The following is an 11274-nucleotide window of genomic DNA, read 5'->3' on the forward strand; positions in this document are numbered from 1 at the left end:
TTTTCCTCCCTTTACTTCACCCCCCCTCCTCAGCACCTTCCTTCTTTCACAATGTAACCCCTGCCCCATTCGTCAAGAAAGAGAGAGAGAGAGAGAAAGTGTGCATTTGTGCATGTTAGTTCTAATAAATGGTGGTTGGGGTTCACAGTGAGAGAGATATTGCAATTTAGGAGAGAAAGAGTTTTACTTACAGTGAAATTCTATCAAATCTTATTGTTCTAAGTGTATGAGATGTAATCGGTAGCAAGCTAACGGCACCTTTGCAGACAGGAGTAACATGTTTTTTTACAATAATGTGTTCAGGAAATTGTTTCTACGTCAGTGAGAGAAATTGATTTTAATTTTCTTCTGATTGATATTTTCTTTGAAGCAGTTAAATGACATAAAATCTGTATATTGTACCGAGCCAAGAACCAACATGAAGACATTACTGCAGCCTCATGAATAATCATGATAACCAGAGGGACTGCACTGGAATGTTCATTTATGCATAAATACATAACAAGTAACTCAACAAGTTACTCTCTCTGCTGTTTTACACACACACAAACACACACACACACACACACACACACACACACACACACATCCAGAAATGCTGCACAGCAGGGTTCTACTCACCAGGCAAGGGTCATAACATAACCTTTGACCTCTGACATCACCCCTTCAGCACCCTCTCCTCCTGCCCGCTGGAATTCACTCCTGTGGATTCAATTAGAAGACTGGAGAGGAGGACAGGAGAGAGAAGGACGGTGGAGGTTGAAAAACAAGAGAACAGTGACAAATGTCTGACAGAGCAGCGTGGAGGACACAATGAGTCGGGGTGGACGGAGAGTGTGAGAGTCAAGACATTAGTTCTTTGAACAGTGTCATAGAAAAAAAAGGAGTCAGCTGTGTTTGTGATGTTGTGTAATCTGGGGTCCCACAGCAGCTTTAGTGAGGGACACTGTATATGGCCAAAAATATGCACATTTTTTAAATACTTTTTTACAGTTCAGCAGTGATGGGATGTAACAAAGTACCTTGTTATTGTACTTAAATCCATTTTCATGTTTTACTTTTACTGCACTACATACAGTATATCAGTTGATATCTTTACTTACTACTCCACTACATTTTTACAATGCAGAACTTTACATAATTACATTTTATATTTCTGATATAATGACAGGGGAATTGGTCCACTGATCCAGTCAGAGTGGGCAGGTAACATTGGACCCTGCCTCCTGCAGCCACAGCACTAGGAAACACCTGAAATGGATTTGGAGGAGGCCGAGACTCAGCCATAATAATGCATTGGAAGTTCTCATTTGGGACTAGGCTACAACCTGCAAGTACTTTAACTCTGAATATATTCAAAAGAAAGATAATGTGGTACGTTTACTTGAGAACATTTTCATCTACTAACTTGTACCTTTGCTTGTGTAGATTGTTCAAGTACTTCCTCCACTACTGTTGTGTGGCCAAAAATATGCAGACACTGATCCATTCATTTTAGTTCATTTGATTAATTTGTTAGAACAGCTTTTATTTTAAATTGACCACCTCAGAAAAATATTTGTGGCATATAGTTAGAGAAGGTCTTAAGAAGTGTGTGTTGAACTCAAATTGTTTGGTAGCAACACAGAGGAAGAAGAGGAGTGTACATTCACATCCTCTGCTTTGTACTGCCCACTGCTGGTATAATCTGGCTATGACGCTTGCATCCCTTCTGCACTGTGAGCTCATTAAACTGAGAGAAGGATTATCTGCGTTAAAACCCCACAGTGTCAACCCCACTGTTATAGGTGATTTTCTGCATAAGTAAAGGTGCGATGTCTGTAAGAATTAATTTCATGAAAAAGATGTGAATAAAACACTCTATTTTACAATTGTTCCTGTGTTACACTTGTGATCTAGTGGCCCTGCGGGGTGTACAACATTTTAAATCGCTGACCATCACTGACCCGAATCAACGACAGACAACCTTGACAACAACTCAAACCATGGGATTTAAAAACAAAGCTAAAATCCCAGGTTGAGGCAAAGGAAAACCAGCAGGGATAAAGAGCAGAAACACATACAGATGTAACACTCATCAGATTCTCCAGTGAGAGGAGCTGTTGCACTATTTCATTGTCAGTTCTGTGGATCTCAGTGAGGGTGTTAGATTTCAGTAATTTTAACAAAATCAGTTTCCATTTAGAGAAATGAGAAACGCCATCTGTTATCTGAAGCTCAGTGTGTATTCATTTATATCTATGTGCATATTATTATACACATGCAACATCTAGATCCTTTGAATCATGCAGGTAACAAGAGGCCGCCTGTGACTCAGAGAAGAACAGGGGAACTTACACAACCCTCGCCCCTGGAAGCGAGCCATTCCAGTACGTGCATTAAGCAACAGTTCCTGGAGCGCCTCTTCGACCGAAAAACAAAACAGAACAGCCAAATCTATGTTTCCACACAGAGGGATGGGTTCTTCAATCTGTTTCTGTTAGGATGGAACAACAGAGTCTCGAAAAAATGTCTTTCATTCAAAAGCTGCCATTCATTAGAAATTCATTTTGACGTGAGGGAACACAGTGTCTGGATGTTTTAAATCATTAACAGGAACATGATGAGACAGCCAGATGGAGGAGAGGAGGGTGTGTATGTGTATGTGTGTGTGTAGTTGTTTTTTGTTACTTCTTTAGGACCTTTTCCTGCATAAACTGACCTTGTCAGGACCAGTAGACTTCATGGGGACCAAAGCCTGGTTCCAATGATACAAAACATCATTTCCGAGCCGCTGGTTAGATTTTGTGGTAAGATGTGAATTGTGGTTTGGTAAAGGTTTGAAGAAGGAATAAATTGGTCCAGGTAAAGGTTAGAGATAAGGTTGTTTGTGTGTGTGTGTGTGTGTGTGTGTGTGTGTGAGTGTGGCTCATGTTATTTGTTTTTCACAGTCACATTTTGAAGACCTTTCTTCCTTATGGGGGGGGGGGGGGGGGGGGGACAAGACCCCAAAACGTAAATCATTAATGTTTGAGGCCAAGACAAGTTTTAAGGTTAGGTAAAAGTTAGGTTAGGGGAAATCAATGTAATGCCCTCCAAAGTCATGGAGACATGTGTGTGTGTATGTGTTCACGTGTGAGTGAGAGAGATAGTCTGTGGGCCATTATGAGAGGCACAACAGTTTGTCTTTTAACTTCATGAATAAAATCCAGCCCAAAGTAGATTTAACTTAATGATAAAAATCATTTAAATTAATCTTCTTTTATCGGGGGAGGGGTTTTCTTCTGTCATTACCTCACAGAGCTGGCGTCCTCTGCAAGAGGAATGAGATTATGAAGAGGCAGACAGCGGAGTGATGTCAGGTGTTTGGACACCGCTCAGCCAAATGTGGAACGAGCGTCATAAGAATCCATGTTGCACCATATTTATTTACTGAAGCTGTTCAAAGAGCTGCTACTTTGCCCAGGGTCAGGCATTTCTGTGCGGAAAACACTATTGTCGGCCCATTGGTTTTGGCTAAAATTTGTAGTCTTTGGGAAAGGGAACACTACTATTTGTTGTTGTGTTGTGGACTGAATGCTCCTGCGGCATAATAATATGAGTGCACAGATAATGAGGTCCCTTGTGTGACTGTGTAAAGGATGACTCTTTGAACTGTTACTTTGTTTATCCCTGCTTTTATTATAGGATCGTGTTGGTAAATTGATCAATAATACAGATTGATAATATTGTGAATAACTATAAGTGATGCATGTTCATCATGAATTTGCGGCCCATATGTACTGTTATTCTAACTCTCTCAGAATCCACGTATTTGGCCTGAAAGTGTTTCTGACTCCCGTCACATTCCAACCTCTCGTCATGTCAGCATCGAGGGGTTCATGTGAATTTGTTACATATCTTCTTTCTGCCTTCACTTTACACTGTGCGTGTACAAGAAGTTGTCCGTACATAGCGGTATATCGAGTTTGTGTGTTTGTTTGTGTAAAACGTTCCTCTGAGGAGAAAACGTTTATCAGTTAACCAGGTTTGAAAAGTAGGAATGCTCGAATAGTTGCTGATGTGCAGATCAGTGTGTATGTGGGTGTGTGTGTGTGTGTCTCCCTGTAGCTGAATTTGTGCCAAAGGATGATTGCTGGTCTGTATATTCTCACCCTACGCTCATCCAACTGTATCCAGGCAACAGCTCATAATATTGATCGGTGTGTTTGATCAGAGGGATATTGATGGATCTGGAGCCTTATATCAAATGACGTCTTCCTTTTTCTTTTATTTATACAGCACGTTGGTATCCAGGAAACTTGTAATAACGGTATGAGAGTTCAGATGTGTGTTTGTGTGTGTGTGTGTGCGTGTGTGTGTGTGTACAATATATAGGTTTCTGTGTCTCTCTGGCTGTCTGTGCCACACCACACTGTTTCCTGTGCAAACTTTGTTTCCATGTTTTGTACAAGCTTTCATGTATATTGTCTGCGTATTACAGCAGTGAAGTTTCCATTTGTTTCTCCAAGCAAAGACATATTGTATAATAATTAATGGTTGAGGAAGTACTCAAACATCTGACTTAAGTAAAGGTACAAATGAATGAACAAAAGTGTCCTTAGGTAAAGTACCATGTTACTTAAGTAAAGGTAAGAAAGTACTTGCTTTTAAATATACTCAAAGTATTAGGTTAAGTAATTGACAAGTGTAGCGTATTCCTTAATGCAGTCTACTGGGCGGCTGTGACTCAGTAGGTAGAATGGGTCGTCTACAAACCAGAGGGTCAGTGGTTTGACCCCATTTTGAATGCCAGGGTGTCCTTGGGCAAGATACTGAACCCAGACAGTGTGAGAGTGATGTGTGGTAGAGAGCTGCACATAGAGACACTGTATGATTGTATGCCTGAATGGGTGAATGGCAAAAGTGTACTGTAAAGCACTTCGATCATCTAGACTAGAAAAGCTCTTTATAAATACAAACAATTTGCAGACACGTCATGTGATGCTGCTGACAGAGGCGGGGTCCAATGATACCTGCCCAGTCATCATTTACAAAGTAAAACAACATGAACATGTAATGTAATGCATTTTAAACTGTAGTGGAGTAGAAAGTACAGGTATCTGCTGATACATGTTGTGGAGCAAAAGTGAAAAATACCTGAAAATAGATAAACTTGAGTGAAGTACAAGTGGATAAAATTGTACTTAAGTACAGTAACAAAGTAAATGTACCTTGTGACAGCCCACTACTGGATGTCTATCAGTGGAAATGGCCTGATACATGTTAACTGTTATATTACAGCCTCATTAACACTACACAACTGTAAGTACTCATCCTAGCTCCTAAAAGAAAAGAATGCTGATCAGACCTCTTTGTAACGATAGCGTATACATGTAGAGTACATGTACATTTATTTTCTTTACACTGAAGAGTCAGAGGGTGATGACAGAAATGATCACATACACTCATCCAGGCTCAGTTTGTGTTGTTTGGGAGCCGTCTCTAGGTGATGTGCTCCTCTGTCTCCTGAGGAACTCTCTAGCCACAGAAATGTAAACATTATGTCATGATAAATGGTTTGTGCACGCGCATGTGTGTTTGTAAAGCTGTGGTACAAGCATACCTAGAGACTGGGCTTCATTCTCCTGGGAACACAGGAGCAGAGAAACCTCCCACTTTTGGGAACAACCACTATGAAAATCCCCAATCAGTTTATTCCCGTTGTTAACCAGCGCACATTAGCACTTGTCTGCCCAGCGTCACCAGATGCCACGCTTCCTCTTTTTTTATAGGCGTCACTGCCTCTCAGCTACCTCACGCACAACAAGTCACTTCCCAAAAAGCCATCAGGCCATCTCTATGTGTACATGCACAAAGCTCACATGCCTGACTGTTAACTTCCCAGTATGAGCTGTGTGGGCTCAGCACCACATGTGTGTGACTGCTGCATCAGCGTAGTGTGTGTGTGTGTGTGTGACAGTATTTTCATATCTCTTATGAAAATTGTGTGACTGCTTGAGAAATCGCAGCTGGGTATTTGTAAAGTATTGCTTATGTTCATCATGAGCAATATCACAATATGGTGTAATCTAAAACAGAACTACGTATGTGTGCGACAAGTAACACTGTCTGTTTTTTTATGAGGAAAATGAGACAAAAACTAAATGAGTGCTCTCAGAAAATACATTAAAATTTTCATTGAATAAAAAAATTAATGATCAGCGTGGCCAAAACATCTTTTGTTCAGAAGTTGATTTAGTTGTTCGACCTGTTGATCTGCTGTCAATCAGAACCACCTTGAATTAAGTAATGTTCTGTTTCGGTATTTGACGTCATCTGTTGTCATAGAAAAAACAGATTCCTGGACTAAAATAACCCACAATCCACTGAGAATTAGACAGGAAGTATGGAACAAACCAGCTGGGTCAAAGTATAAAAAAGAGCTCACCATATATAAACCAGTGAGCTAAGATGATATAGGAAGCTGCATTTGAAGACAGAGGGTGTCACAGCGGTGCTCCAATGGTTTAATCATATGCCAGGATTCATTGCACTCCAATGACAAACTGGTAAGACATGAGAACAAAACGCCAGATGACAACATTTTTAAGTATCAGGCTTCAAATAACCGAACAGCTAACGATACACGTCAAAAAACCACAAGGCATTAAAATGTTCGTGTAGCGTCCCAGGTGGAGACCTGTTGCTAGGCGACAGCAATAAGGGGGGGGGACAGGCTCCTGATGCAGATCACTAAAATCCTCCAAAGCCTAGAAAGTCTAATTCTGGTTGCGGCCTTCAGCGCCTGTGCCCCATGAAGGCCTTGTCCTTCGCTACTGAGTCAACACCTGTTGTAAAAAGTACATACTAAATAAATAAAACTTTGAATGATACTATTATACTTTTAATCATACTTATCATGTTATGTCACATTTACATCATGTATAAGGTAGAAAATAGTGGTATAAGTGTACTCTATATATCTCCAGTTTTGTTATATTCCTGCCTTTGTCTCCTCTCCTCTCCTCTCCTCTCCTCTCCTCTCCTCTCCTCTCCTCTCCTCTCCTCTCCTCTCCTCTCCTCTCCTCTCCTCTCTCTATGTTTCCATGATGCTTATTTTCATAAGAAGGAATTCTGCTGGTCTCTGCACTGCCAGTGTCACTGTGGTATGTATTCCTGGGAGGGCGGCCAAGGCTAAACACACACATACGCCTTATCCATTCCTTTCCTTTCAATAATCAAACACACAAACACACTTGTCCCTCTATAGTTGTGAGGACACTCATTGACATAATGCATTCCCTAGCCCGTAACCTTAACCATCACAACTAAATGCCTAACCCTAACTCTTACCCTAACTTAACCCAAACCCTAAAACCAAGTCTTAACCCTCAAACGACCCTTTGAATTTGTAAGGACCAGCCAAAATGTCCTCACATCATCAACATGTCCTCACAATGATGGTATTGAACCAAAATTGTCCCTCATAACCATAGAAAGACATCTGCACATGCACACACACACCTCGCTAACCACTTCATTTTCTGCCCACCTGTTTAAACATAGCAGAGTGTGTATATGTGCATATGTGTGTGAGTGCTTCCTCACAGAGAGGCCTATTGTCCTCCAGGGTAAGATGTGTGTGCTGTGTCATGAATTGGCTCAGCAGCCACAAGCCCACTGCTGATTTTAGCTTAAGACTAAAACACTGGCGTTAAAATAACATGTCCACAGACAAGAAGTAGACCGAGCTATAATACTGCTCCCTCAGCAGCGGGGCTTTAGCGTTCTGAGGACTAAAATCATCGTATCCTGAAAGGTGTGACATTATGACGTGGGAAAATAATTATTGTAACTATTTATATGGAGGTGAGTAAAGCTGAGTAAGTAAATATATAATACAATTGTCATATAATAATAATATGATTAAGATTTAATTTGATTAAAAATTCAAACAAATTGAGACTTCTATATTTTATTTAAAACAAAATATTGACTTATAAATACAGTCAGAAATACACAGGAAGAATATGACTTGTGTGTATTCTTCCCTTTGACAAGAGCTGCCTGGTAATTTTGACATTTAAAGCACTTTTACAGCAAAATTAGCAGGTATATGCAGGTTGTGTACGATGTCACAAACGCACAGACAGCTGAGGCGCTCTGTCACATCCCTGTCTTGTCAAATTAGCATGTTCGCCTCCGTGTCACATTTTCATCACTGCCAATTAGCGACAGAGCCGATTAAAACCTGTGTCTACTGCAAAGTCATTTGACCTGTATCCATTTTGGCCATTGTCTCAATTCCTATTGAAGAAAAAAATCCAGATTTTAGTAGTTTTTTCCCCCACTGTTACCAGTGGTCACAAGGTTTAGATAATCTGGTATAATTTAATCCTTAGTATTCATTTGGACCAATACCCACACTCCTTTTAGCTTTGATCTTTGAGCTTTGGTAATATTTCTCTGTGGATGGGTCCCTGTGAGTCTGTGACCAATTGTTACAATCACAATACTGATTATAGCCACTTAACACTGAATTCTGAGGAATAGATTAAACATTTATGATGTTTTACATTGAGCAAGTACATAAAGGACAATTTTTCAAAACTCAACCTATTTCTGAAACTACTAGGAATCATAAGCTCAACCCAACCAGAGGATATAACGAACTAGACTTGGTTTTCACCTACAAGAAAACAGCATACAGAGCTGCCCCTGTTTGTCAACATTGTCGTTCTCTATACAGTCAATGGTTCTTATAAAACAACAGCAAAGTCAATGCTAAATCAAATATAGGCCTTTTGATTACACACATACACACACACACACACACACACACACACACACACACACACACACACACACACACACACACACACACACACACACACACACACACACACACACAAATATGTGATAAACTGTGCCTTTCCTCTGCTGATGTCTGTATAAAAATATTTATTCTCCATGACATAAAGATGTTATTATTCTCTTGTGTAGGTCACACGTCTGTGGTTGATAAATGCACTGACGCAGGGCTCATTTATTTTCATACCACATTTAAAAGGGACATAAAAAACAGGAAGTGTGAGGTCTAAAAGCAGAAGCATGTACTGAGCGTGAACAGGAAGCGTGCAGTGAACGTGTTCAGGGCCAGCCTGTTGTGAAATATGTATTTTAATAACACAAACAGATGTGAAACTGTCTGAGGGGACTTTCTTCTTCTGCCCAACAGTTGATGCAACCCATCACATCAGGTACGAAGTTCATAAAGGTTTTGACGTCTATGGCAATAAGACACACAACTGATATCTTAATAAGATATCATTTACCAACAAGTCCTACAAACCGGACAACCATTGTGTGGTCTGTACCCTCTGATACCAACCGCATGAACATCTGCTGGGTGGCACACATCACTAAGGGAAAATCTAAAGTTAAATGAAACTTGTGCCATGCTGTCACTGATCCAGGGAGGCAAAATGTGTTCGGCTCATTAAATTAAATATTTTAGCAGCATTTTCTCAAAATAAATGATCATCTATGAGAATAAAATGGTTTGTTAGATGTTTGGTTCTCCTCTGCTTCCAGAACCCGCCCTGGGGAGTGTGACAGCATCTAAAGAAACACTTGTTTTGTCGACATTTTTGTTTATTTGTGTGAACACATATTGTTGCACTTTTCATGTCTTAATAAATCAGGTCTGTCAGACTCCACCTTGAGTTGGGTTCCATCCAGGACCTTTAATATCTGCGCCACAGCCAGTGGTAGCTGTTTCTGCTTTGTAGGTTACTTATACAAAGTCATCTAGATTCACTTCTTCTTCCGTACAATGAGAAGGTCACTGCAATTAGTTTATGACGCGTTCACACAGGTGGGTTCATCACCTGGATGTCACCTTGACAGTCACGTCTTCTCACTTGTATATGCACTTTTTTTTATTAGCATTGCTACGAACATAAAGGACAGAGGTTTGTTTTTGAATCTAACTCAAAATCTTATTACACTCCACCAAGGCCTTTCTAGGAGTCAAAGAGGGGTTTTCAATGCACATTTATTGAATGGTTTTCCTGTGAATTAGGAAATATAGAGCACTTTGTCGTGAATTCCTTCAGCTCTACCACCGGCGCTCAATTACACCAGCCGGTGAAAGTAAAAGCTGAGCAAGGGAGAGTGGAGCAAAGGAAAAGAGAAGTGGTCAGGAGGGCTGGGAGAGAGGGGAGTTTAGGGAGATTTTTTTCTGCCTCCTCTAGTTTACCAACTTCTACCCCCCTCCTCCTTCCTCCTCTGCCTTCCTCCCCCTTCATCCTCCGTCTTCTCTATCCCCTTGCCGTTCCCCATGTTTGCGTCACAGCTGTGATGTTGGATGAAATGAGGGCAGGAGGAGGAGGAGGAGGAGGAGGAGGAGGAGGAGGAGGAGTAGATTGAGCTCTGCAGCTGAGGAATGCGGCGGAGAGAGAGAACATGGCTATAAAAGGATAGCACTTCCACTCGGCTGCTGTGATGTCACTACTCAAACATTTCCTCCTTCCTTCCCTCTTCAGTCTGACTGACTGCTGTTTCTACTTATTTCTCAAAGTCTCTCCTCACCCACTTCTAGTGAAATAAGTAAGTAATTTTGTGGTTGAGCAGAAAAGAGACATGATTTGACAAATTGATTATAATCTGTTTGCACAGCAGGCATGACCCTTATGCATGAAGTCTGTTTACCATGAACTATCACCTGTAGCCCTATCTCCCTTTTCACTTCATTCAAACAAAATATTTGCATATTGCTCATTTTATCATGAGCCACTCAGAAATAAGTAAGAAAGTTAGTCATCAGTTTTATTCATTTAACTGGTATTCACTATTGTTATGCTTGAGTGATACTCAGTATTTGTTATTGATTTGTGTGCTCTGATAAAACACTGTGATCAGTGATCGATACACTGATCAGCCACGAGATAAAACAGGTTTTAATGTTGTAGCTGCTCAGTAAAGATTATTTTAATAATGTTTACAGGTTTTTAATGCAGATTTTCTTCGAAAAGTGACAGTTGGTGTGTCTGTGTCTGGTATTTAAAATGAGATAGATAAATAGAAGCTGATGAGAGGCACTATCATCACCGAGTCAAAGGAAGAGATTATTTACAGGATTATAAATTATAATACAAAGATATGAATATATTTATATATATACTGTAAGAGTCAAAAAATTGCAAATGTGTGAAATGTGTAAACCGATAACAGTAGGACAGTAGGAGGCAGTAATTCAACATTGAAGAGTGTAAATATGCCAACCAGGCAATGCTAACTTATACTATTTGT

Source organism: Paralichthys olivaceus, chromosome 11 (assembly GCF_024713975.1).
Source record: "Paralichthys olivaceus isolate ysfri-2021 chromosome 11, ASM2471397v2, whole genome shotgun sequence".
Taxonomy (NCBI): Eukaryota; Metazoa; Chordata; class Actinopteri; order Pleuronectiformes; family Paralichthyidae; genus Paralichthys; species Paralichthys olivaceus.